Genomic DNA, 27,858 nt, shown 5'->3' on the forward strand with positions numbered 1-27,858 from the left:
TTAAATTTTTCAAGTTAAACTTACTTACATTGAATAGAAAGAGTGTAATTATGCTTATATTTCAGAGTCAAATATATGTAAATTCAGTTGGCATTTTTAATTTATAAACAGACTTTTTATAATTATTTATGTCAGGGAGGCAGAGCTGACTGTAGAGTCACCAATGGATTAGATTTGCTGACAACTACAATTGAGTTACTTATGAATCAATGGTTGGGTCGCTCTAAAGTTGAAGTCTAAGTCTGAACCTAAGCGTTTACCAGGAAGGAAATGACTAAATAAACAGTGCTGCATCCTTCCATCCTCATTGTGGATACAGTGAAGCAGATCTTAAAATGATACATCTTTAAATGCACAGATATGTTTTAATTTTGAAAAAACCCGAAAGTAAATGCATTACAAAAGTCTCTATGGACATGCATTAAATTGGAAAAAAAAATTGTTTTCTTCTGTGAAAGGGAAGCTACAATGGAATAGAGAGAGAGGGAGATTTTTCTTCTTTTACTCTGTGTACCTCTGTCTCTGCATGTTTAACTGTGATACTGTATTTCTACTCGTGTAATTAAAAAACAAACAAAAAGATACTATCACAGGCTGCGGTGGCTCTCCTGTCGGCATAGCCAGGGAGCAGGGGAACAGGTATGCCTCACCCCCTTCGGGAAGTTTCTGTGGAAAAGAGCTCAGGGGTAAGGCCTGAATCCGAGGGCTTTGGTGGCAGCTCCTTACAGAGCATAGGCACATGTGCCTGTCCTTTTCTCCTGAAAGATAAAAACAGTTTCCCCATTATGATACAAACTACTTCCTTCCATTACCTTTTGCATTATAGCAATGGATAAAAGTAGTTTGTATTCCCTCCAAACCCTTAGAAGAGCATTTGCATCCCAGCCTTCAAGCAGCCGTGGAAGCATTGGAGGGAAGAGTGGGAGAAGGGGGACTTGAGGGAGAACAGAGTTTCTGACACATGGGTAACTGCGCTTGAATTTGTTCAGTCTTCAGAACCTTTTCACTGAGGAATCTAACTCATGCAACTCCTAAAGGGAAATGGTTGGTGTTTTTGTTTTTTTGTTTTTCATTTTACTGCCATATTTAGGTTGGTGATGATGACGTTAGCTAATACTTATATGGGGCCAGGCAGGCACTGTCTGTCCGTCCTTCCGTCTTCCCTCACTCCCTCCCTTTCTTCTTTTCTTTCTTTCCCACTCTAGTGGCATGTGGAAATTCCCAGGCCAGGGACTGAACCTGTGCCTCAGCTGTAACCAGAGCCACAGCAGTGACACGCCAGATCCTTAAACTGCTGAGCCACCAGAGAACTCCAACCAAGCACTGTTCTAAATGCTTTACACGTATTATTTAATCCTCCACAACAGCCTTATGAGGTACTGTATTGTCCCCATTGTACGGAGTCTTGGAAAGGTTGAGTAATTGGTCCAAGCTAGTAAGTGGCGGAGTCAGATTTGAACCCAGGCAATCTGGCCTCAAAGTCCGTGGCATTAACTTTTTATATTATTCTATTCTTCTTTCATGAAAGCCCATCATATAAAACCACTAAAGTGGGCTTTCTCACACTTCTTGGGGACCTCGGAGGTGGTCTTTGAGGGACTTAGAGCCAAGGATTTTTCAACTCTGTCACCATTGACATTTGGACTGGGATAATTATTGGGCGTGGGGCACTGGCTGCATTGTAGGATGTTCAGCAGCATCGCAGGCCTCTACCCACTAGATGCCAAGTAGAACTTCTCATTTCACCCCTAGTGGTAACAACCAGAAATACCTCCAGACACTGTCAAATGTCCCCGAGAGCAAAGTCGTCCTTGGTTGGGAACCACTGATCTAGCACAGTTCCCTGGCTCTTTCTCTTGACAGGTGTAGAAACTATGGCCCAAGGTCACTAAGAAAGTCACATAAAGAACTAGGACTAGAACTTGGTTCAGGAGCCTTTAAAGGAGAAGGAAACGTCTAAGTTTGTACAACTAGTAAGTGGCAGAGCTGAGGTTCAGAATCAGGAAATCTGGTTGCAGAGTCTGCATTCTGAACTGCCTCTCTGAATATTGATGAGATGAAGCTGAGACTCAAGTAGTCAATAAACCTTGAATTTTGTCAGAGAATATCTTATGCGTACATAGGTTCCATTTTTGCCTTTCTTCCTGAATTAATTCTCAAATTTACAAAGCTTTCCACATATATAAAGGTTGTGATAACAAAGATATAATAGGTTTTGGGGGGTGAAGACTAAGAGAGGAATTATTAAAACACTGAAGAGTTACAGATCTGGCTTACCTTCTACCATTTCCTATATGCACTTGTAAGTGACAGCCTTGGTATTCAGAAATTACTCAGGACTTTAGTGATTTGGTAGAATTCTACATATTGAGTATAGTACAGAAATCTGACTTGCATTTAGATACCAGACAACTATTTAAACTTTTCTGGCCTCTCTTCCTCTGTTAAAGAGTTAAACTAGGAGTTCCCATCATGGCTTAGTGGTTAACGAACCTAACTAGTGAAAAAACCTGGCCTCGCTCAGTAGGTTAAGGATCTGGCATTGCCGTGAGCTGTGGTGTAGGTCTCGGATTTTGTCTTGGATCCCGTGTTGCTGTGACTGTGGCGTAGGCCAGTGGCTACAGCTGCAATTAGATCCCTAGCCTGGGAACCTCCATATGCGATAGGTGAGGCCCTAAAAAGCAAAAAAAAAAACATAATAATAATAAATAAATAAGACAGAGTTAAACTACCTCCTCCTCTTGCTTCCTCCTCATCCTCCTCCTCTTTATCTCCTTCTCCTGTCTTTCTCATCTTTCTTCTTCCCTCCTGCTCCTTCCCCCTCCTCCTCCTCCTTCCCTCTTTCTTCTTCTTCCCTTCCTTCTTTTTACTGTCTCAATTGCGTTTCCTTAATTTTCTCATTTGTGGTAAATTTTTTTGGAACTCGAATGCGGCCGAGTTCTGTGGACTTATCTTGGCCTCGATTAAGAAATGTGAGTGTGGAGTGTGTGAGAGTGAATGAACTAAGACATTTAAGATTCATCAATAAAGTACTTTTCTAGTAACCTGATGGATTCAAATTGCCATGAGCTCAAAAGACATGAAGAGCTGGTAGGACTATGATGTCTAATACCTAATTACTCTGCTTTCTTCATGTGTTTTTTGTCACCTTTTGTAGCATAATACAGGGAGGTAGTAGTTGCTATGCGTATAGCATTTTTTTTTAATTAAAGTGTAGTTGATTTACAATGTTTCTTCAGTTTCTGTTGTACAACAGAGGGACCCAGTCACACACAGTTCCCTGTGCTGTACGGTGGGGCCCCATTGCTCATCCATTCCAAATATAACATTTGCTTCCAAAAACCCCGAACCGCCCGTCGAAATTGTCTCAAGTGAACTGTCAACTTAGAGATGGCACATAAATTTAAAACTCAAAGAATCCTTTAGAAGTTAAACAACATCACCTAACAAATAATATCAAAAGCTGTTATGTGATAAAGTGCTAAATGAGCGGTATAGATGGTAAGTCCTTCAGGAATTTTAAGAGAGGATCACAGAAGACTTGCTGGAGGAGTCAGAGCTTGAGGGAGGACTTAAATGCTGAGTGATTTTGGACAGGAGGCGAGGAGGGGATGGTTGTCCATATCCTGGGAAGAGCAACAGACTAAATAAGGTGTAGAATTCACAGCTTTGACCAGTCTAGCAGAATGGGAAGGAGCAGGCAATTAGATTTAAAAGTTAGGTTGGGAAGTTCCTGCTATGGCGCAGTGGGATCGATCAGCAGTGTCTTGGGAGCACTGGGACTCAGATTCGATCCCTGGCCCAGCACAGCTGGTTAAGGACCCAACATTGCCACAGCTGTGGCTTCGGTCTCGACTCTGGCTCGGGTCTGATCCCTGGCCTGGAAACTCCATGTGCTGTGGGGCAGCCAAAAAAAAAGTTCGGTTGGAGTTAGGTTGTGGAAAGCTATGAATCAGGAGATGAGGACTTTCTTTGGTAAGTACTGTCCCTTACTTTCCAGACAGACTCAGGTGCTTCTCTTATGTTTCCCCTGCACCTTGTATATACTTAGAATATAGCTCTGTTCGTTTGTTTTTAAAATTTTATTGAAATGTAGTTGGTTTACAATGTTGTGTTAATTTTTGCCATACAGCAAAGTGACTCACTTATACATATATTCTTTTTCATAGTCATTTCCATTATGATTTATCACAGGGTATCAAATATAATTCCCTGTGCTATACAGTAGGACCATATCCATCCTATATATAGTAGTTTGCCTCTGCTAATCCCAAACTCCCAATCCTTCCCTCCCCCTTGGCAACCACAGGTCTGTTCTCTATATCGGTGTGTTTTACAGATAATGTTGATTTGTGTCATATTTTAGATTCCATATATAAGTGATATCATATGGTATTTGTCTTTCTGACTTACTTCACTTAGTATGATAATCTCTAGGTCCATCCATGTTGCTGCAAATGGCATTATTTCATTCTTTTTAATGCTGAGTAATATTCCACTGTGTGTGTGTATACATACAAACAAACATACATACATACATACACACACACATACCATATCTTCTTTATCCATTTATCTGTCATTGGACATTTAGGTTGTTTCCATGTCTTCTTGGCTATTGTAAATAGTGCTGCTGTGAACATAGGGGTGCACGTATCTTTTCAGTTTTGTCCGGGTGTATGCACAGGAGTGGGATTGCTGAATCATATGGCGACTCTATTTTCAGTTTTTTAAGGCACCTCTGTACTGTTTTCCATAGTGACTATGCTAGTTTACATCCTCATCAACAGTGTAAGTGGGTTCCCCTTTCTCCACACCCTCTCCAGCATTTATTATTTGTAGACTTTTTAATGATGGTCATTCTGACTGGTGTGAGATTGTAGTTTTGATTTGCACTTCTCTGATAATTAGCCATGTTGAGCATCTTTTCAAATGCGTATTGGCCATCTATATGTCTTCTTTGGAAAACCGTCTAGTTAGATCTGCCAGGTTTTCAATCGGGTAGTTTATTTTTTTGTTGAACTGTATGAGCTGTTTGTATATTTTGGAAATTAAGCCCTTGTCAGTCACATCATTTGCAAATATTTTCTTTCATTCTGTGGTTGTCTTCTGGTTTTGTTTATGGTTTCCTTTGCTGTGCAAAAGCTTATAAGTTTGATTAGGTCCCATTTGTTTATTTTTGCTTTTATTTCTACTGCCTTGGGAGACTGACCTGAGGAACACCATCGGCGCATTTTATGTCAGAGAATGTTTCGCCTATGTTCCCTTCTGGGAGTTTTATGGGTAGCATATCCTGTACTTAAGTCTTGAAGCCATTTTGAGTTTATGTTTGTGTATGGTATGAGGGAGTGTTCTAACTTCATTGATTTACATATGGCTGTCCAGCTTTCCCAATACCACTTCCTCAAGAGACTTTGTATATTCTTGCCTCCTCTGTCAAAGATTAATTGTCCCAGAGTTCCCATTGTGGCTCAGTGGGTTAAGGACCCGACATAGTCTTTGTGAGGATGTGAGTTCGATCCCTGGCTTCACCCAGTTGGTTAAGGACCGAGCTTTGCCACAAATGTGGCATAGGTTACAGATGTGGCTCAGATCCTGTGTTGCTGTGGCTGTAGGATAGGCCTGCAGCTGCAGCTAGGCTTCAGCCCATAGACTGGGAATTTCCGTATGTTGCAGGTTTGGCCATAAAAAGAAACAAAAGAAAAAGATTAATTGTCCCATAGGTGTATGGGTTTATTTCGGAGCCTTCTATTCTCTTCCATTGATCTCTATGTCTGGTTTTGTGCCAGTACCACTGTCTGAGATTGGGGAGGGTTATGCTTCCCGCTTTGTTCTTCTTCCTCAAGATTGCTTTGGCAACTCTGGGGCTTAAATGGTTCTGTATAAACTTTAGAATTAATTAATCTAGTTCTGTGAAAAATGGCATGGGTAATTTGACAGGGATCGCATTAAATCTGTAGATTGCTTTGGGTAGTATGGCCTTCTTAACAATATTAACTCCTCTAATCCAAAACTCTGGGTTTGTTTGTTTGTTTTCTTTTTTGGCCTCCTGCAACATATGAAGTTCCTGGGTCAGGGATCAGATTTGAGTCACAGTTCCAACCTACTTTGCACCTGTGGCAATGCCAGATCCTTTAACCCGTGGCACCAGGCCAGGGGTTGACCCATGTCCTGGCACTGCAGAGATGCTCCCGATCCTGTTGTGCCGCAGCCGAAACTCCTCAAAGTTCTGTTCTTGATGTCATCCAGTTACTCATCTGCAGTATACTCGTAAGGCAGGGTTTCTCAGCTATGGTGCTTTTGACATTTTAGGTTGGATAATTCCTTTTTGGGGGTGAGGGGGCCTTTCCTGTTCATTGTAGGATGTTTAGTAGCATCTCTGGCCTCTGTCCACTCAATGCCAGTAGTTCCCTCCTTCCTACTGTGTGATAATCAAAAATGTCTCCCCTGAATAGCAAAATCGCCCTGCATTGAACGCACCACTGTAATGTCTTTTCATCCATGTATTGTCAATACTGGGGCTGTTTAGACTGTGGTCTACAGATTATTGCTGGACCATGAACTGTTGTTACCAAACCATGACAAGATTAAATATTAAAGTTGAGAGTGAGAATTTAGAAACTTTTTTTTTAGTAATTTAATATTACCATGACTTTTTAAATTGTATTTTACGAAAATGTTGGCCTGTAATTGATTGAAAACTTAGAAGAAGAAGAGGAAAAAAAAAAAAACCCTGGACTATAGCATAGATAGTTTGAGAAGCACAGCTCTCCATTAACACTGGCTAAATGAATGAAATTTTTGAACAATTATATAATGGGTTGTGTTTTTTTGGGCAGTGAAATAAAACAAAGTTAATATTTTAGATAATTAATATGGTTATTCTGTGTGAAAAGTATTGCCCTAGAGAAGACGTGAAAGAGGAGATAGTGGGAGACCAGTAGACCATACTGTCCAGTTGTGTTGTACTTGGGCCCTGGATTAGGAAGGTGGCAATGGAAACGGAAAGGGATGAAAAGATGTGAAGGCAGTTACGAAGACGGAACTGGCAGAGGTTGGGGGTTAGTTATTGAGGTGACAGAATTGGTGAGACTCAGGTCTCAGGGAGAAAATGTTAGAAATAAGTAAATCAAGAGGACTTCTTTTGGAGGGAGTGGAGAATAAGCATTGCATTTGTTTTCATCGCCACAAAAAGAAACTGAAAGCTGAAGTGAGGATAGAGAATGAACTGCTGATGTTTTTATTTCCTGAAGGTGAGCTTCAGTCAGTCTACACGCATTTGCGAAGCACACTGTGGACCACTCTCTCAGAATAACCTCTTGAGTTGTTTTCTGTAAATCCAAGGATTTTGGGTCTTCCTTTTAGCTCTCTGGCTGTCCCTTCTCAGTCTCTTTTGTGTCCTTTACCATGAGGTTCCTCAGGAGTCTGTCTTAGACCTACTGTTTTCCTCTCCTCATTCTGGGATTGTTTTCCCTCAAATTGATCACATTCGTTTCCATAGGTTCACTTAGTATCTTGATGCCATTAACTCTCAAATATGCATATTCCATCATGGTCTTAAATTAGAGCTCTGGATTTTTAGCACCATAGCCTCTTGGCTATCTCATAATCATACAGCAAATTCTGAATAAACTCATTCAGCTGCCCCCTCCATCCTCCCTAAACCTACTTCTGTTTCCCGTCTCAGGTGATGCTGCTGTAGCTGAGAATCTGCGCACCTTCAACTCGTCTCCTCCCCTCCCCTCTTCCTTCCCGTCAGGGCTTCAGTCTCCGCAGTATCTCAAATCTGGCCAGTTCTCCCATCTCCCCCGCCACTGCTTTCCTTCAGGACACCATTATCTCTTGCCTGAATTGCTCCCTAAGCCTTTAGCCTTGCCCTTCTCTAATCCATTCTCCACACTGTAACTGGAGCGATTTTTATAAAAAGGCAAGTCTGATCCTGTCACTCCACTGGTTAAAACTCTTTAGTAGCTCTCCTTAACTCCTTCCACAGCTTACAAGCCCTATGTGGTCTCTGGCCCCTGCCAGACTTTCCCGCCTCTTCTCTCAGCCTGTGCCCCCTCCCTCATGCTCTGGGTTCCAGCCAACCTGTGCTATTTTCAGTTCCTCTAATTTGCCATGCTACTGTCTCTTACCTCTATGTCCCAGGGTACTTTTTCACCATCTTTTTATCCAACTCCTGTTCATCCTTTAAGCCTCAGCTTTGATCTCATTTTTTTTTTTTTTTCAGGAAAAAAAACTTTGACTTCAGTGCTCTTCCTAGGTGTTCCAGTAATTCCATGTTCTTTTATGCATAATTACATTTAGCAAAATTGCTTATTACAAATATTCCATCCCTCTTCCCACCCCATATCCCTACTCTCCATGAGCATAATATAAATTCAGTAAGGAAGAGACCTTATTTATTTGGTTACTAGTGTATGTTCTGCTTCTCTGATGGTGCCTGGCTCAGAGTGTAAGTTTTCAGGAAACAAATAAATGTCAAGAATTTGATCACTTTCAGTTGTAGAACACCACATCCTTCCCTCAACATGCTTACAGTGTATTTGGGAATTATTTGCACATCCGAGAGCGGTATTGTGTCAAGTAAGTTACATTGTAAGGTATACTGGGAACCAAATTAGCAACGTGGGCAATGTGGGGAAGCAGCAGATGCATTGAAGGAGGAAGGACCCCAGCCATTGTCGTTTAAAAATCACTAAATCTGTGTTGATCCTCTTAGATTCCTTCTCAATCTAGGGAAGACCTCTTGTATTGGCCCCAAGCGGAACTAGACTATAGAAATAAGAAGGGAGGGAGGGTTTTGCTTAGGCACTTATCACCTATCATCCACTTCATTGAGAAATGCCGTTCTTATGTAGAATTGAAAGTGCTGTCACAAGTGTTCAGATTTAAGGACATCAGGTCAAATTGTGTGTACACACACAAATATGTGCATTTTCTGTTTTACAAATTATAAGAGTGATGGATCCTCATAAAACAACACAGGAAGAGTAAAAGTGAAATCTCCTTTCATGTTACTCCCTCTAATTTTGCTTTCTTTCCTAGAGCTAGTCACTGTGCAGAAGAGATTGGTGTGAATCTTTTCCTTAGCATCTATACACACATATATTTTTGACTGAGTGTAGTCATTGTATAGATTTATTTTTCTGTGTGAATAGAATCATCCTAGTCTGTGTTCTGTGACTTTTTTTTCTCAATAGTATATCGTGGGCTTTTTTTTTTTTTTTTTCTCCCAAGGACAGAACGCATGGATACTGTTTTGTTTTGTTTTGCTTTCTTAGATAAATAGTATTAGCGAAGATGTATCCAGATAAGCCCTGTACTGGTACATTAGCATCTCTTCCTTGGCAGTAAAAGGCACACCAAAACAAGGCTGGCTTTGAGTCTGCCATTATCACGTATCACTCACATGGCCCTGGGCCTCTTAATACTTAAGGGCCCTGGGTCCTAAACTCTCTGAGGCGTGGCACCTTCATCTGCAAAATTACTTACTTTGTAAGTTTATTGTCGGTATGGCATTCATGTGTGTAAATTTTCTAACATAATACCTTGCTCCCTGTGAAGCACTATGTAGATGGTAGTCGGTATGAATATATTGCCAAACGTTATTTTTACAAAGGACAGAAATCTTTAATCCATTACTCTTAATCAAATGTTTAGATATGTATCTCCTTATCTTAAACTTCTGTTGCTATTGAAAATAGTTTACGCCTTAGATTATCCTCTTTTGTAATCGCCCATTTTGAACAGTGTTTGTTGATAAGGTAGTCAAGGGGACACCTAGAAATATGTTTTCATTGTTTGTGAACTCATGCTTTGGTTGATTTATACTTATTGCATTCCATCAGAGAAGAGCTGATAAATGCTCTATCACTTCCTTCTACAAATCTTGTCAGTTTCTTATATATGTGATATACTAACCAGGAAAAACAACCATCTTGATAGACGCAGTAGAAAATAGGATTTTGTAGGATGGGAAGTGGAAGAATTAGCAAAAAACTGCCCAGAATGTTAAACATTGCTGTTTAGTAGAGTACTTCTGCCATGATTCAAACAAGGCTTTTCTTAGGTAATTTGTTACTTGGAGCAATCTACTATTTTTTTCTTTTTTCTCTTTATGGCCACACCTATGGCATATGGAAGTTCCTGGTTTAGGTAGTGAATTGGAGCTGCAACTGCCAGCCTACACCACAGCCACAGCAACGTGGGTTCCAAGCTGTTTCTGTGACTTATGCTGCAGCTCACAGCAATGCCGGATCCTTAACCCACTGAACAAGGCCAGGGATTGAACCCACATCCTCATGGATACTAGTTGCGTTTCTCAACCCGTCGAGCCACAGTGGGAATTTCAGGAACAATCTTCTTTTGATAATATGTTCATAATTAAAAAAAAAAAAACCTGCAAGAAATTTGAATTTTGCTTTTAAAATAATTAACATGGTGTTCTTTCAAGTTTTTCAAAGAATTAGCGTAAATCCCTCTGTGTACCATTTTACTAATAATGTAAAATTTGACATTGAAAGTTATTGTAGATAATGGATCCAACACTAAAAAGATTTATTTGTGACTTTGAGTTCCTTACTAATACCTCTAGCTTTAATACAGTATCTTTTTTCTGGGCAAGTAATAATTTGAGTCCTGTTCTTATTCCACAGTGACTGAAAACTGATATATAAAGGTACACACATCTGTAGCTTCGAATTCCTATATTATTTATACATGTATTTACTCAAATTTATCCACAATGATATAATTTTTTAAAGTGCTTCGATTTTTTAAAATCTACCTAGGATCCTGTCATGAGGGAGAAAACTTAGCAAGACTTAAGAGACTTTTGATAATGAGTGGTTACTATAGGATAAACCTATAATTAATATGCTGCTAATCCACACATTAGATATATTTAGTCAAATCTCACATATAAGTAGGAGAATTATCCAAATTGCAGATTATTAGTGCATTCCAGGGACACTTCCATGGTGACCCACAACTACGATTTTTTTGCCTGACACTCTTCCTGTGTTGCTGGACTTTTACAGAACGTCTCCTTATTGGTTCGTCTTGCTTTTCTCTCTGCTCCCTGATCACTTTGGCTTCCTCTGTAACTCTTCATTTGGGCAACAACTGTAGCTGTGATGAGCTTAGAACAAGGGAGGTAGGAAGGCCCACTTTACTGAGTTACCAATTCTCTGTACTCTGATCTTTCTTTATCTGGCTGTGGAAGGCTGACCATACGTCGTAGTAAATGACATAGAACTCAGCTGTTCAAATTCACGTTCATCTTACATGTAGTAATGGCTCCACGTGGGATACTGTGTGTAACATAAAGACAGGCAGATGATAGTTTATTGCCACAGTCAGAAGACTGATTCTGGGAGTTCCCGTCATGGCTCAGCAGTAATGAACCCGACTAGTATCCATGAGGATGTGGGTTCGGATCCCTGACCTTGTTCAGTGTGTTAAGGATCGGGTGTTGCGGTGAGCTGTGGTCTAGGTTGCAGGTGTGGCTCAGATCCTGCGTTGGCTATGGTGTAGGCATAGGTGGTGGCTGCAGCTCCCAGCCCCTTAGCCTGGGATCTTACATGCGCCGGGTGAGGCCCTAAAAAGAACCCCCCCCCCAAAAAAGATTCCTTTTCATCATTTTGCCTAAAAATGAATTTTTAAAAAATCAAATGGGTTGAACTTGCGGCCTCATTCTATTTTTAGCAACTCATCTGAGCATTGGAGGAAAAGATCATTTAGAAGTATAGACAGAGATAAAGATACTAGTTATATTTATTGCTTTAATTATTCAGTCCTTTCCTGGTTTTTGCTTATCTTGCTATTAGACCCTTTGGTTTCTTCTCTCAATTGCTGATGTCAAGGTATTAAATTTTCTCAAAAGGATTGTCACTCATTTTGTGTTATTTAATACTCCTCTCTCTGAGATAATCAAAAGTAGATGGTATATTTGTGGATACATTAGATTCCACTACATTAAGGTAGCTGTGTATTTGAATCAGAATTAGACTGCGTCAGAGGAGGAGACCATAGGAATTATCTAGTCTGACACTTTTCAAATTTACGGAAACTTACTTAACAAACATATTTACATAAAGATATGCCTAGTTAAGGAAAAGCTTATTTAAAAGTTTGTCATTCTTAATTTATAGCTGAGGATGTTGAGGTCCCAGAAGGATAAAGGATTTAAACTAGAATCCCAGCAGCGGCTAGGATCCAGGCTGTCTTACTCCCAGTCTGGTGCTCATTTAGGCTTATTGGTTCAGCATTTTAAATAAATTGATTTATTATTGGATTTTTTATTTTAAATTTCACAGCTTAGATGTAAAGCCGCACTACCCATAAGCTTCACTGTTTTCTGGAGGCTGATTCCTTTTATCCAATCACTTGGAGGTGATTTTTAGGTCACCTTTACTGTGTACAATGTATGCCTGTATCTCCAGGCGCTTTCACCATCTCCCATTAGAATTCTTACTGAAATGAATTCTCGAAACGTTCAAAACTTTGGTACATTTATTAAACATTTTTTTCCATCCCACAAATAGTTATCTCTTCCCAACCACCTTTATTTTCTAGGTCTTTGGTGTCCTGTTTTCTTCCCTTTTTCCTTTGCTTTGCATGCTTTTTTTTTCTTTTACTTTTTATTAATTTTTCTACTTTTAAATACAATTTGTAAAGGCTACTTTCCACTTAGAATTATTACAAAGTGTTGGCTGTATTCCCCATGTCGTACAATACATTCTTGAGCCTATCTTATACCCAGGAGTTCATACCCCCACTCCCCCATCCTTATAGTGCTCCCCCACTGGTAATCACTAATTTGTTCTTTGTATCTGTGAGGCTGCTTCATTTGCATTATATTGTAATTTTTAGATTCTGCATATAAGTGACATCATACCGTATTTGTCTTTCTCTGTCTGGCTTATTTCATAACTTATAGCATAATGCCCTCCAAGTCCAACCATGTTGCTGCAAATGGCAAAATTTAGTTCTTTTTCTGGCTAACTAGTTTTCCAATGTATATGTGTATGTGTGTTCGTGTCTTTAGCCATTCATCTGTTAAATGGACACTTAGGTTGCTTATATGTCTTGGCAATTGTAAATAATGCTGCTATGAATATTGGGGTGCATGTATCTTTTCAAATTAGTGTTTTTGCGGGGGTTTTTTTCAGTTCTATACTCAGGAATTGAGTTGTACACTCCTACCAACAGTGTACAAGAGTTCCCTTTTCTTCACATCCTCGCCAACACATTTGTGTTCCTTTTGATGATAGCCATTCTGATAGATATGAGGTGATATCTCTGTGATTCTAATTTGTCTTTCCCTGATGGTTAGTGATGTTGAGCATCTTTTCATGTGCCTCTTGGTCATCTGCATTTCTTCTTTGGAAAAATGTTCAGTTCTTCTGCCCATTTTTCAGTCTGGTTGTCTGTTTCTTTGATGTTGAGTTGTATGAGCTGTTTATATATGTTGGATATTAATCCCTTGTTGGTCATGTCATGTGTGCTTTACATGCATTTTTAATTGATTTTTCTTTTAGAGAAGTTTTAGGCTCATAGGAAAATTGAGTAGGCAGTACAGAGATTTTCCCTTATAACCCCTGTTCCTGCACACGCACAGCCTCCCTATTAGCAACATCTCCACCAGAGTGGTGCCTTTATTATAACTGATGAACCCACTTTCACACATGATCACATATAGTTTATTTTACATTACAGTTTACTCTTGGTGTTGTACATCCTCTGGGTCTGGACAAATGTATGATGACATGTATCCATCATTGTGGTATCATACAGAGTATTTTCTGTGCCCTAAAAGTCCTCTGTGCCATCCCCTCCTATCCCTGGCAACCACTGATCTTTTTACCATCTCTATAGTTTTGTATTTTCCAGAATGTAAATATGCACTTAGAGTTTCTCCATGTCTTTTTATCAATTGATAGCTTATTTCTTTTTAGTCCTGAATAATATCCCACTGTCTGGATGTACCACAGTTTATTTATTCATTCACCTGCTGAAGGATATCATGGTTGCTTCCAAGTTTTGCAATTATGAATAAAGCTCCTGTAGACATTTGTACATAGGTTTTAGTGTAGACATAAGTTTTCAACACCTTTGGGTAAATACCAAGGAGTGCAATTGCTAGATTGAATGGAATGAGTAGGTTTAGGTTTGTATGAAGCTGCCAAATTGTCTTCCCAAGTGCCTGTACTGTTTTGCTTTCCCACAAAATGAATGAATGAGAATGCTATGTTCCTTATCCTTACCAGCGTTTGGTATTGTCAGTCTTCTGGGTTTTGGCCATTCTAGTAGGTGTGTAGTGATATCACTTTTGTTTTAATTTACATTTCTCTGAGGACATGTTATGCAGAGCATCTTTTCACAGCTTATTTGCCGTCTGTATATCTTACTTGGTAAACTGTCTGTTGAGGTCTTTGGCCCATTTTTTTAATTGGATTGTTTTCTCATTGTTGAGTTTAAAGAGTTCTTTTACTTTTTGGATAATAATGCTTTGTCAAATGTGTCTTTTGCAGATATTTTCTCCCAGTCTCTGGCTGTGTTCTCATTCTCTTGACATTGCCTTTAACAGAGAAGTTGTTTTTAATTTTAATGAAGTCCAATTTATCAACTCTTCCTTTCAGGGGTCATGCCTTTGGAATTATATCTAAAAAGCTACCACCATACCTAAGGTCATCTAGGTTTTTGCTTGTGTTATCTTCTAGGAGTTTTATAATTCTGTTTTACATTTAGGTTTATGATCCATTTTGTGTTAATTTTTGTGAAGGGTGCAACGTCTGTGTCTAAATCAAAATTTTTTTGCATGTCGATGTCCAGTTGTTCCAGCACCATTTTTTTGAACGACTATTTTTGCTCCATTGTATTGCCTTTGATTCTTTATCAAAGGTTCAGTTGGATATATTTATGTACGCATGCATTTTTTTCAAATTCATTATTGATTACTCCTAATTTTGTTTCTGCTTTGCTTTTTTGGATTATTCCTCTTATCTTTTTCATAGCTTCAGTAAATTATACCTGAACGATAGCAATAGCCTCTTCTTAAATTTAAAAAAAATTTTTAATTGAAGTATAGTTGATTTACAATGTTGTTATTTTCTGGTGTACAAAAAAGTGATCCATTTACACATATATAACTATTCTTTTCTATGTTCTTTTCCATTATAGGTTATTATAAGACATTGAATATATAGTTCCTTGTGCTACATAGTAGAACTTGTTTATCTGTTTTATATACAGTACTTTGAATTTGCTAGTTTCAAACTCCAATTTATCCCTCCCCAACCCTTTCCCCTTTAGTAACCATCAGTTTGTTTTCTGTCTTACTGTTTTGTAAATAAGTTCATCTGATTCATATTTTAAATTCTACATATAAATGATACCATGTGATAGTTGTCTTTCTCTGTCTTACTTAGTATGAAAATCTCTAGGTCCATCCATATTGCTGTAAATGGCATTATTTCATTCTTTTTAATGGCTGAGTAATATTCCATTACACACACACACCCCCACACACACCCCACATTTTCTTTATCCATTCATTTGTTGATGAACATTTAGGTTGCTTCCATGTCTTGCCTATTATAAATAGTGCTGCTATGAATATTAGGGTTCCTGTACCTTTTCAAATTAGAATTTTCTCTGGATATATACCCAGGAGTGGGATTGTTGGATCGTATGGCAACTCTATTTTTAGATTTTTAAGTATCCTCCATACTGTTTTCCATAGTGACTGCACCAGTTTACATCCCCACCAACAGTATAAGAGGGTTCCCTTTTCTCCATACCCTCTTCGGCATTTATTATTTGTAGACATTTTAATGATGGTTATTCTGACTGGTGTGAGATGGTACCTCATTGTAGTTTTGATTTGTGTTTCTCTGATAATTAGCACTGTTGTGCATCTTTTCATGGACTTACTGGCCATCTGTAAGTCTTCTTTTGAGAAATGTCTAATTAGGGCTTCTGTCCATTTTTTGAGTGGGTTGTTTGGGTTTTGTTGTTGTTGTGGTATGAGCTGTTTGTATATTTTGGAAATTAAGCCCTTGTCAGTCTCCTCATTTGCAGATGTTTTCTCCCATTCTGTAGGTTGACCTTTGGTTTTGTGGTTTCCTTTGCTGTTAAAAACTTTATACGTTTGATTAGGTACCGTTTGTCTATTTTTGCTTTTATTTCTGTTGCCTTGGGAGATCTAAGAAAACATTGACATAATTTATATCAGAGAATGTTTTGCCTATGTTCTCTTCTAGGAGTTTTATGGTGTCATGGTGTCATGTCCTATATTTAAGCCATTAAGCCCTGTTGAGTTTATTTTTGTGTATGGTTTGAGGGAGTGTTCTAACTTCATTGATTTACATGTGGCTGTCCAATTTTCCCAATACCACTTGCTAAAGAGACTGGCTTTTCTCCATTGTATATTGTTGCTTCCTTTATCAAAGATTGTCACATAAGTGTGTGGGTTTATTTCTGGGCTTTTTCTGTTCCCTTGATTCGTATGTCTGGTTTGTGCCAATGCCACACTATTTTGATTGCTATAGATTTGTAGTATTGTCTAAAGTCAGGGAGGGTTATGCTTCCTGCTTTGTTCTTTTTCCTCAGGATTGCTTTGGCAATTCTAGGTCTTTAATGGTTCCGTGAAAATTTTAGGATTATTTGTTCTAGTTCTGTGAAAAATGACACGGGTGATTTGATAGGGATCACATTGAATCTGTAGATTGCTTTGGGTAGTATGGCCATTTTAACAATTTAAATCTTCCAATCCAAGAACATGGGATGTCTTTCCACAGCAATAGCCTCTTTGTTATCTTTCTAGCCTCTGGTCTTTTTCTTTGTTCCCATCCTGGAATGTTTATTTCATCAGAGCTCACTGTCTGCAAAACTAGTTGGTTCTATCAGAGAATATCAAAGGAATTATAGAATCTCAGCATTGCAAGGGATCTTAAGAGTAATTTAATTTACATACTTGTCTTTAGTTTGAATTTTCTCTCCAGTTTTGCTGAATAACTTTTGCCAAGTTCCTTAGGCTAAGCTCGAATTCCTTCAGGGATGGGAAACTCATTCTCTCTGAACACTGCATTCCCTTTTTTGGACAGCTGTTGGTTTGAGTCTTCCTTTGAGTTAAGGTGAGATGTGTATCCTTGTAGCTTCTGCTGCAAACTCTAGTTCTCCCCCTCAGACTATTCAGAATAAGGATGATCCTACCTTCCTAGGAAAGCTATTTAAGTATGTGAAGAAAGCTATTCTGTCCAGACCTGAACTCTCCCCAGATTCATGTTCTCTCATGAATAAAACTCTCAGCTTGATTGGTTCTTCCAGTCAGTCCTTTTATAACTAGATTTCTAGGCCTCTACCATCCAATTCTCATTTGTCTGAACTTTACATTTGTTTATATTTGCCTTAAGTTGTGAAACTCAGAAATCAGTGGAGTCCTTGGAGTACTGCAAGTATGGTCCATGTTATATAATAGACCAGAAGGGTTCGTCCTTTGTTCAGAACATCAGTCTTCTTTTAATGCAGGTTGAAATTGCATTAACATTTTTGACATCCACATTCTGTCTTGACTCGTATTCAATTTATTGTTAGGTAAAACCCCCACATCTTCTCTCACAAAAGCATATCTCCACCAGCTGTACTCAAGTACAGAAATCTTCCCTTATTCTTGATGAATTTTGTCCTGCTAGAGTAGCTCTTTGCTCTTCTACAGCTACAACTTGTCAGAGAGTAGAGTATCCTTATTAGCTTATGATTTAATTGAGGCTATGGAACATATATACTAAAAACCTAAGAACTCTTAGAAGGCAGCTTAATGTAGTATGAGCTTTAACTATTAATGATGTTTCTCAAAGCGTCCTCTAGCCTGCATTAGAATCACGATGAGAGCGGGAGTTGCTTGTTAAATAGCTTCCCTAGCTCCACTCCAGACTTAATGAATTCAAATTTCTGGGAGTAGTGCTTGGAAATCTGCATTTTAACGAGCTCCATTGGAGGTTGGTGTATGACAGCTGCTACTGTAAGTATTGAAGACCAGAACCCAAAGCTGTGGCCAGAACTAGGTGGTATCAACAGACTTAGATACCAACAGAGTTAGGACGGCAGTCATTTAAGAGGTGGCTTCTGAGGAAGAGAAGAACATGAATGATACAGCTAGAAGTTCCAGGTGTAGGAGAATAGTTAGAAGTTATCTATCTGCTAGAGAAAACAAGGTATTTGCTAGTCTGAAGTAGAGGCCTTATAGAATAGCAAGTAAAATGAGTTTAAGGGACAGAGGGCAAAAGAAGAAAGGAAAAGACATAAAATTCTGAAACTAATAAAAAGATACATGCTGCCAGATAGCAGCAAGGCAGGACCTGCTATAGCAGAAGCATGATCTTTGTCCTCAAGAATTCATGAAATACCAGGCCACACCCTCTTAGGGAGTATAAGAGGGTGGGGAAGTGAGCAAAGATTAGTTTGGAGAGATGCTGAACATACCCCATCTTTAGTTCTAGGCTATCTAAGGCGAGGATCTATACGACTCTCAGGTGACTAACCTGGATGTTGACCGATCAGGTGGTAGACATCCAGCACAGCTGCTTGGTGCTCAGGGCACAGGCTGTTTTCACTCTATCTTAATGGAACTCAAAGTGCTCTTGGCATTCTAAAGTTGATGGGGCAACAGCATGTCTCTACCAGACAAAATGAAACCCAGAGAATGGATGATCAAAGACCTGACTGCTCAAATAGGGGTCAGAAGTTGTATTTTTCAGTCTTAAGTATTTCCTTTCCTTTTCTTTTGTTTTTTGTTTGTTTGTTTGTTTGGCTACACCCACAGCATGTGGAAGTTCTGGGGCCAGGCATCAAACCCGTGCCACAGCAGCGACCCAAGCCCCTGCAGTGACAACACCAGATCCTTAACCCACTGTGCCACCAGAGAATTCCTAGTATTTCCTTTTTCTTAAAGATTTGATAAGTGCACAGGGAAGCAAAGGTAGATAACTTGTTTTAGAGGCTGATTGACAGTCTTTGAAACAAACAAGAATAAAATATCCTCCTACATTATGAGCTGATGGAAGTTATGGTCCAAGTCCTCACTGCATGGCTGGAAAATTCAAAACTACTTCGTAGCATAATAATCATATTCTGTTACCAAAGGATAAGTTGAATAGAACTAAGAAAATGCTCAGAATTCTAGGAGAAGTTGGAATTATGCAAACTTGGAAACAAAAGATCAAATATAAATACTGATTTGTGATCAATGTTTTCTGCAAGTCCACGAGCTATTAAAAAATAAGCATTCAAATCTGATTTGCATAACTGCAGAGGGAGGCTTGCAAGACTTGTGACTATGTCCTGACTTGCCCCTAGTCTGTCGATAGCCTCCCTCTCTGGCAAACACCTAGAATCTGTCTGCATCTGAATTGGAAACTGCTTGGGATTCCCCTTTAAACCTCACAGCCCACTTGACTCTTCTCTCTCTCTCTCTATAGACTGTGTCTCCCACAAAATAAATTAAACACTCCTTATCCTAATGCTGTTTTGACAGGGATCGCTCCTAATTTATTATTATTCTGCTTACTCTTGTGCAAAATTAGTGTTTGGCAAAGCTTTTTTCTTCTTTTGGTTACCTAAAAGTTGACGGACAGTTTTTCCTCCATGCACCGTGCCTCTGATACTATCTCAGGAAAACAAAGAAAATTCACTGTTGTTTAAAATTGAAGCAATTAGCAAATATAAATTTGTTACATTTATGGATAATATTTGAAAGATTGTAAATGGTAACATTACTATTTATTCATTTTATTCCAGAAATAAGGCTGCATATTTTTCATTGAGCTATTTTAAGAAAAGAGATTATAATTAGTATATTACATTCTTATGTGTATTTTCATGTATCATTTTCTTCAGAGGGCCTACATAAATCTTATTCTAGTGGATAAGGTCTTATTCTATTTGGACATTTAGATCAGAAATAATTTCAAGCTATGCACCCACCTTAAAGCCTCCCTACCAAAATGGATATTATAATCACTGAATATTAACACCTAGGGTTCAAACAGTATTCCAGAATTTGTCTCTTGGTGGAGAATTCAACTGAGAGAGTGGTAGTTAAGGTGAGAAGCATAGATCATATTAATCTGCCTTCAGTTAAGAGGCGAAGAATGGGCATTGGTCATGTACATTGCAGATGCCCTTTCAGGTGAAGCAGCCGAAACAGCCCCAGTTCCTCTCAGTAGAAGCACGTCATCCCAGGGGAGTGCTGGCAGAGTGAGGTGTGTGTCCCCTAAGAAAGAGGAGGAGGCAGCTTCCTAATATCTGGTAGTTAAAGACTCTGAGAATGGGTGCAGTTGAGAAGATAGAGGCAACTTTGGAAAAGAAACATCCTTAGAGAAAGATGATAGAAGGATGTGGACATGTGGAACCGATGGTCACGGTCGCTTGGTTTTTATGGATGAACTACATACTGGCCCTAAATGAGGTTGTAAGGCTTGAGAAGTAGGTATGGATTGATTCTGCCTCGGGCATAAGAAAAGCATTCAGGATTGACCATGATGTAATCTACCTGGAAGACAGATTTAAACTATGGAGAATCCTGACCTACTGAACACTGGTAAAGTCTTTGTGAAACTACTGTGTTACAACTTGTTTACTACGGCATTGATTTGGAGTTTAGGTTCGTCAAGGAACAGGTACTATAACTTGCGATGTTCACATGACAGTGGTGTTTAGTGTTTAAGGGACCAAAGGGTCACAATAGTCAGGAAGAATTTCACAAGCAAGACGGTCATTTCTTCTCTTTCTCCTTTTTTTTTTTTGTCTTTTGAGGGCCGTACCCATGGTATATGTAGATTCCCAAGCTAGGGGTCCAGTCGGAGCTGTGGCTTCTGGCCTATGCCAGAGCCACAGCAATGCCAGATCTGAGCCGCACCTGCGACCTACACCACAGCTCATGGCAACACTGGATCCTTAACCCACTGAGCAAGGCCAGGGATCAAACTCACAACCTCATGATTCCTAGTCGGATTCGTTTCTGCTGCACCACAACGGGAACTCTGATAGTGATTTATTTTCAAGCTTTACAGTCACCTAACAATGATCTGATTCTCACATAACAGTTGAGAGTCTAGTTCTATTTCATCACTCCTCTATAGCAAGATGATAAAAATAAGCTAATATTAATTAAGCCAATATTTATGAGCTCTTTGTTCCAGGAAGTATTCTGAGTTCCTTATGGGACTTAATCTTGCTAATAATCTTCCTAATAGCCACTGCAGGGAAACAACCTAAATGTCCATTGACAGATGAATGGCTAAAGAAGAATGAAATAAAGCTATTTGCAGCTACATGGAAGGACCTAGAGATTATCATTCTAAACAAAGTAAGTCAGAAAGAGAAAGACAAATACCATATGATATCGCTTATCTGTGGAATCTAAAATATGACACAAATGAACTTACGTACAAAATAGACATTGAGGGAGTGCCCATTGTGGCTCAGTGGTAACAAACCCGACTAGTATCCATGGGGTTGCAGGTTTGATCCCTGGCCTGACTCAGTGGGTTAAGGATCCAGCATTGCCATGAGCTGCAGTTTCGGTCAGATGCAGCTTGGATCCTGAGCTGCAGCTCTGATTCGACACCTAGCCTGGAAACCATATGCTGCAGGTGCAGCCCTAAAAAGAAAAAAATTATAATAATCTTCTGAGGTACTTGCTATTATTATTTCAGCTAGTTAGTGAAAGAGCCAGGACTTGAATCTAGGCAAGCTAACTCCAGAGCCCTCACTTTTGAGTATTTATACAGAAAACTGTTCTTTAGTCTGAGATTATGTCTGTCCTACGTTTTCATATATATTTTTCTTTCTTTCTTTCTTTCTTTCTTTCTTTCTTTCTTTTTCTTTCTTTCTTTTCTTTCTTTTCTTTTCTTTCTTTCTTTCCTTCTTTTCTTTCTTTCTTTTCTTTCTTTTCTTTCTTCTTTTCTTTCTTCTTTTCTTTCTTCTTCTTCTTTCTTTCTTCCTTCCGTTCTTCTTTCTTTCTTTTCTTCTTTCTTTCTTTCTTTTTCTTCTTCCTTTCTTCCTTTCTTCCTTTTTCTTCCTTTCTTCCTTTCTTTCCTTTCTTTCCTTTCTTCCTTTCTTCCTTTCTTTCCTTTCTTCCTTTTCTTTCCTTTCTTTCCTTTCTTTCATCTTTTTGCCTTTTCTAAGACCACTCTCGCAGCATATGGAGGTTCCCAGACTAGGCTAGGGGTCGAATCGGAGCTGTAGCCGCTGGCCCACGCCACAGCCACAGCAACACAGGATCTGAGCCACATCTGTGACCTACACCACAGCTCATAGTAACAACAGATCCTTAACCCACTGAGCAAGGCCAGGGATTGAATCTGCAACTTCATGGTTCCTAGTCGGATTCATTAACCACTGAGCCATGATGGGAACTCTTCATATATATTCTTATATGAAATAGTGGTGATAGAAGATGTCAGGTTTGATTTGATTTTTTTTTTTTCTTCACTGGATTTCTTTTTTTTTTTTAATTTTCCCACTGTACAGCAAGGGGGTCAGGTTATCCTTACATGTATACATTACAATTACATTTTTCCCCCACCCTTTCTTCTGTTGCAACATGAGTATCTAGACAAAGTTCTCAATGCTATTCAGCAGGATCTCCTTGTAAATCTATTCTAAGTTGTGTCTGATAAGCCCAAGCTCCTGATCCCTCCCACTCCCTCCCCCTCCCATCAGGCAGCCACAAGTCTCTTCTCCAAGTCCATGATTTTCTTTTCTGAGGAGATGTTCATTTGTGCTGGATATTAGATTCCAGTTATGAGTGATATCATATGGTATTTGTCTTTGTCTTTCTGGCTCATTTCACTTAGTATGAGATTCTCTAGTTCCATCCATGTTGCTGTAAATGGCATTATGTCATTCTTTTTATGGCTGAGTAGTATTCCATTGCGTATATATACCACGTCTTCTGAATCCAATCCTCTGTCGATGGACATTTGGGTTGTTTCCATGTCCTGGCTATGTGAATAGTGCTGCAATGAACATGCAGGTGCACGTGTCTCTTTTAAGTAGAGTTTTGTCCGGATAGATGCCCAAGAGTGGGATTGCGGGGTCATGTGGAAGTTCTATGTATAGATTTCTAAGGTATCTCCAAACTGTTCTCCATAGTGGCTGTACCAGTTTCCATTCCCACCAACAGTGCAGGAGGGTTCCCTTTTCTCCACAGCCCCTCCAGCACTTGTTATTTGTGGATTTATTAATGAGGGCCATTCTGACTGGTGTGAGGTGATATCTCATGGTAGTTTTGATTTGCATTTCTCTTATAACCAGTGATGTTGAGCATTTCTTCATGTGTTTGTTGGCCATCTGTATATGATTTGATTTTGTTGTTGTTGTTTAAAAAATCTTTACTCTGCAAAATAAGCAATCCAGGAGTTCCCACTGTGATGCAGTGGTTTTAGGATCTGAAACTGTCTCTGTGGTGGCTCAGGTTCAATCCTGAGCCTGGCACAGTAGGTTAAGGATCCAGCATTGCCGTGGCTATGGTGTACGTCACAGCTGCACCTCAGATTCAGTACCTGCCCTGGGAACTTCCATATGCCACAAGTGTGGCAAAAAAAAAAAAAAAAAAAAAAAGGCAACCTAATGATAGCACTAATCTCCAGTTTAAAAAAAAAATTCTTTAGCTAGTTTTAGAAATCTAAGTCTGAGAATCACCAGTCAGAAAAATGGGACTTTTAGTAGCCTTTTTTTTTTTTTTTTTTTGCTTTTTAGAACCATATGCATGGCAAATCAGAGCTGCAGCTCTGGCCTATGCCACAGCCACAGCAGGGGTCAAATCAGAGCTGCAGCTGCTGGCCTATGCCACAGCCACAGCAACACCAGATCCAAGTCCTGTCTGCAACCTACATCGCAGTTCATGGGAACGCTGCATCCTCAACCCACTGAACAAGGCCAGGGATTGAACCTACATCCTCATGGACACTAGTTAGGTTTCTAACCTGCTGAGCCACAACAGGAACTCCCGGACTCTTCGTAATTTTTAGTGTTTTCTAGAAGATTTTTTTGTTTTTTGTCTTTTGTCTTTTTAGGGCCACACCCATAGCACATGGAGGTTCCCAGGCCAGGGGTTGAATTGGAGCTACAGCTGCTGGCCACAGCCACAGCCACAGCCACAGCAATGCGAGATCCAAGTTGTGTCTGTGACCCACACCACAGCTCACAGCAACGCCGGATCCTTAACTCGCTGAGCAAGGCTAGGGTTCGAACCCGTGACCTCATGAGTCCTAGTTGGGTTCATTAACCACTGAGCCATAATGGGAACTCCTCTAGAGGTTTTTCACTTGATTTATTTCCTAATACACTTAATCCAGTCAGTCCTCACCTATCTGGCACCTGACCACAAGTCATACTTTCATCCTTTTGACAGATATCTATTGTGAAATATAATTGAAATGCAGCTTTGTGGTTCATATTTTAGGAAATCATTTAAAATACCTGATGACAAGGGCTCTAGAATGAGAGACAAACAAGCCTTCTGCTAAAATTATTTACAGACTGTAGTCTTATAGTGAGGTTCCAATGTCATGTTCACTTAAATCCTTAGTAAACTATTGCATTACCACTTTCTGTGTTTATTTCTTTAGCTTTTAATGTTATTTATACCTTTATTAATAGCTGTTACATAATGATTCAGTAATAGATATGAATACTTTTCATTGTTCCTAACACAGAGAACAAAATGGAAGCGAATAAGAGTAACCCTGCTAGAGAGCATTGAACAGGGGATCCAGATAAAGAAGTTGTCCGGTGTACTTACCCATGTAACTCTAATCTTCATTGTTTCATTTATCTCTGTTTCACTGGTGACTTTAGTATCCTGGTTGGTGATTTGCTCAACAATCTACCTTCCCAGTTCTTTGGAGTTCCCATTTCCATTTAACTTTTCTTTCACTCCATCCTAGCCACTCACTCTTTGGTCATACTCGAGACTTTGCCATTACCAGTAACAACCACTTTGGGGATCTCAGTTTTAAGCATCTTGCTCTGTAGCTCTCTCTCTTTTTTCCTTGCTTTCTCCCAACACCACCCTCCCTGCCCCAACTCCAGCAAGTATGATCCCACGAGATCAAATTAATTTACTCTCTCACTTCCCAGCCGTTTTGTCGTCTTTACCGAGGTTAGAGTCCATGGTCTACCACCTTTACCCTCCTCACCTCCTCCCTTAACAGCCTTGCTCCTTCTCTTCTCTGTGTGTCGTGTTTCTCAGCTATCTGCTTACTCTGTATCAGGACCCAGACCCTTCACTGTAGCTTAAGAAAAATACAAAAGCATGGTGTTTGATGTCTCTTTAAATTTAAGAGCCACATCTCAAGCAAGCCCTCAGTAGTTCTTGGATTCGGTATTTCCTGGCATTCTTTTTTTTTTTTTTTGTCTTTTGTCTTTTTTGTTGTTGTTGTTGTTGTTGCTATTTCATGGGCTGCTCCCGAGGCATATGGAGGTTCCCAGGCCAGGGGTCGAATCGGAGCTGTAGCCACTGGCCTACGCCAGAGCCACAGCAACTCGGGATCCGAGCCGCGTCTGCAACCTACACCACAGCTCACGGCAATGCCGGATCGTTAACCCACTGAGCAAGGTCAGGGACCGAACCCGCAACCTCATGGTTCCTAGTCGGATTCGTTAACTACTGCGCCACGACGGGAACTCCTCCTGGCATTCTTTTTCTATGTCCTTAGGCTACACTTGATTTTAGCAAGAGGGCTGAGAAGCGATTTTTTCCTTCAGTCAGTCTGTTTCCTCCCCTGCTCTCTGAGATGACCAGTTTACCTCCATTCTCCTTGGACCTCCAACACCACCTCGTCCCTTTCTCCATTCTGACACTCCCCACTGATGATCTGGAATCTTTATTTCACTCAGGAAATAGAAATAATCAGGAGAGAACTGCCTCATGTTCCCACCTCCAACTGTAGCATTTGTTGAACGAATGAAAGAATATGACATCCCAGACCTTCATTTACTCCTATAGTCAAATAAAATTAGCAACTTAAATTTGAAAACCAAATATATTAAAGCCATTTTTGGCCATTTTGAATTATGCTTTTCACTACTACTTATTTTCCTTTATGTTACTGTAACTCAGAGTAGTTATAGTTGTACCTCATTCAGATAAAAATTAGATATTTTTAAGAAGATGATTAACAGGAGCACTTAATAAAGATAAGCAGTTAAGTAACTGAATACAGGAAATGACAAGAAGAAATGCCTTGGCACTATATTTGATTAGCCCACGCTAGCTATTACTTATAAGTTATGGAGGAAGGAGAAAAGATGCAAATGCCTTAGAAATGGAGACTAAAGCCTCAAACTTTGTGGAAAGTGGAGGGAAAATGTGATAGTTTTGGATCCTTTTGGATAGAAAATTAGGTGATGGAATCAAGCTATAAATATGTTGACTTCAAATTAAATTGATACTATTATTTACTTCATGTGTCTAGACTTTAAGATTGAATTTTGAAAAAAAGAGTTGGTTAAAACAAACGAAAATCAAGATGCTTAATGGCAGCTTTGATGAGCTTACATTTATAGAATTGAGTAAGAACCTGCAGCTTACCTAACACTGTAAATTGCTATATAATTACAGTAGTCCCTCGGTGACCTGGATTTCATCTGCTGAGTTTGCTTACCTGATGGCATCTGTCTGCTCAGGCCCATTTCCCCCACATATTTTCCCAATTCCCCACATCTTTCCAAACCTTTATCATGTTTCCCAATATCATCTCCACACCCCACAGTAGATGACCTGAGCCCCTACTTCACACAGTAAACAGAACTCTACAGATGTAACCTCAGCTCACTTCCTCTTCTCTCCTTTAACTAGTCTCAGAAGAAGAGATTTCCTTGTAGCTATCTCCTTAAATCCCTTCTCTTTGTTGCCATAGTTCCTGAAAGTATGATCTCAGTCTGTTCCTACTTATACTGCTTCACTTCCTTCTCCTACCTCAACTCCAAATGATCTGACCCAGATCAGCATAAACTTCCTGGTTTTTAAATCCAATGTTCTCTTTCCCAGCCTCATCCTCTGTCTCTGGAGCCTTTATCCCTATTGTGACATTCCTCTGCTTAAAGTTTTTTGAGGCTTTTCATTTGCCCAGAGCAGGCATTCAAAAATATTGAACCAATAGTTCTTATACTATTTTTTCTGAGCTTTCAACAACTATTTATTATTATTGTTTTCTTCTTTTTATAGTCACATCTGCAGCATATGGAAGTTCCCAGGCCAAGGGGTCAAATTGGAGCTGCAGCTGTGGCCTATACCACAGCCACAGCAATGCCAGATCTGAGTCACATCCATGAGTTATTATGCTGCAGCTTGCAGCAATGTCAGATCCCTAACCCACTGAGCGAGGCCAGGGATCAAACCCTCATCCTCATAGAGACAATGTCAGGTCCTTAACCCGCTGAGCCACAACTGGAACTCCTTAACAAGTATTTTTTAATGGGCATTACTGCCTGATACCATAAAGCCAAAAGCGAAGTTATGATTCTCTCTACTTTCCTCTTGCTAACTTCTTGGTTATTTTCTGAGATTACAGTCATTTTCCCCATGTTTTCAGACTAAATGCCTTAGATCTAGATCATTGACTCCTCTTTCTCTTATTTTTCTTTTGGTTTCTATTATCTCACATGTCTTCCTTTCTTTTCCTACTGTTTCTTACGATCTACTGTATCTTTCCATTCTTGGTCTCTTGTCTGGATTATTTTAGTAATACATTCAGGGATTGGCGGGGGCGGGGGGGGGGGTTGTTTGTTTTTGTTTTTGGCAGCATGCAGAACACCTGCAGCATGTAGAAGTTCCCCGGGCTG

At 39.6% G+C, this 27,858-nt stretch overlaps 1 protein-coding gene across 1 annotated transcript in view; it reads left to right on the plus strand.

Annotated features, from left to right (window-relative positions):
* Window positions 1-27,858, plus strand: part of NSF (N-ethylmaleimide sensitive factor, vesicle fusing ATPase) — a 164,566-nt gene that overhangs the window by 56,282 nt on the left and 80,426 nt on the right.

This window comes from Phacochoerus africanus, chromosome 14, assembly GCF_016906955.1.
Source record: "Phacochoerus africanus isolate WHEZ1 chromosome 14, ROS_Pafr_v1, whole genome shotgun sequence".
Taxonomy (NCBI): Eukaryota; Metazoa; Chordata; class Mammalia; order Artiodactyla; family Suidae; genus Phacochoerus; species Phacochoerus africanus.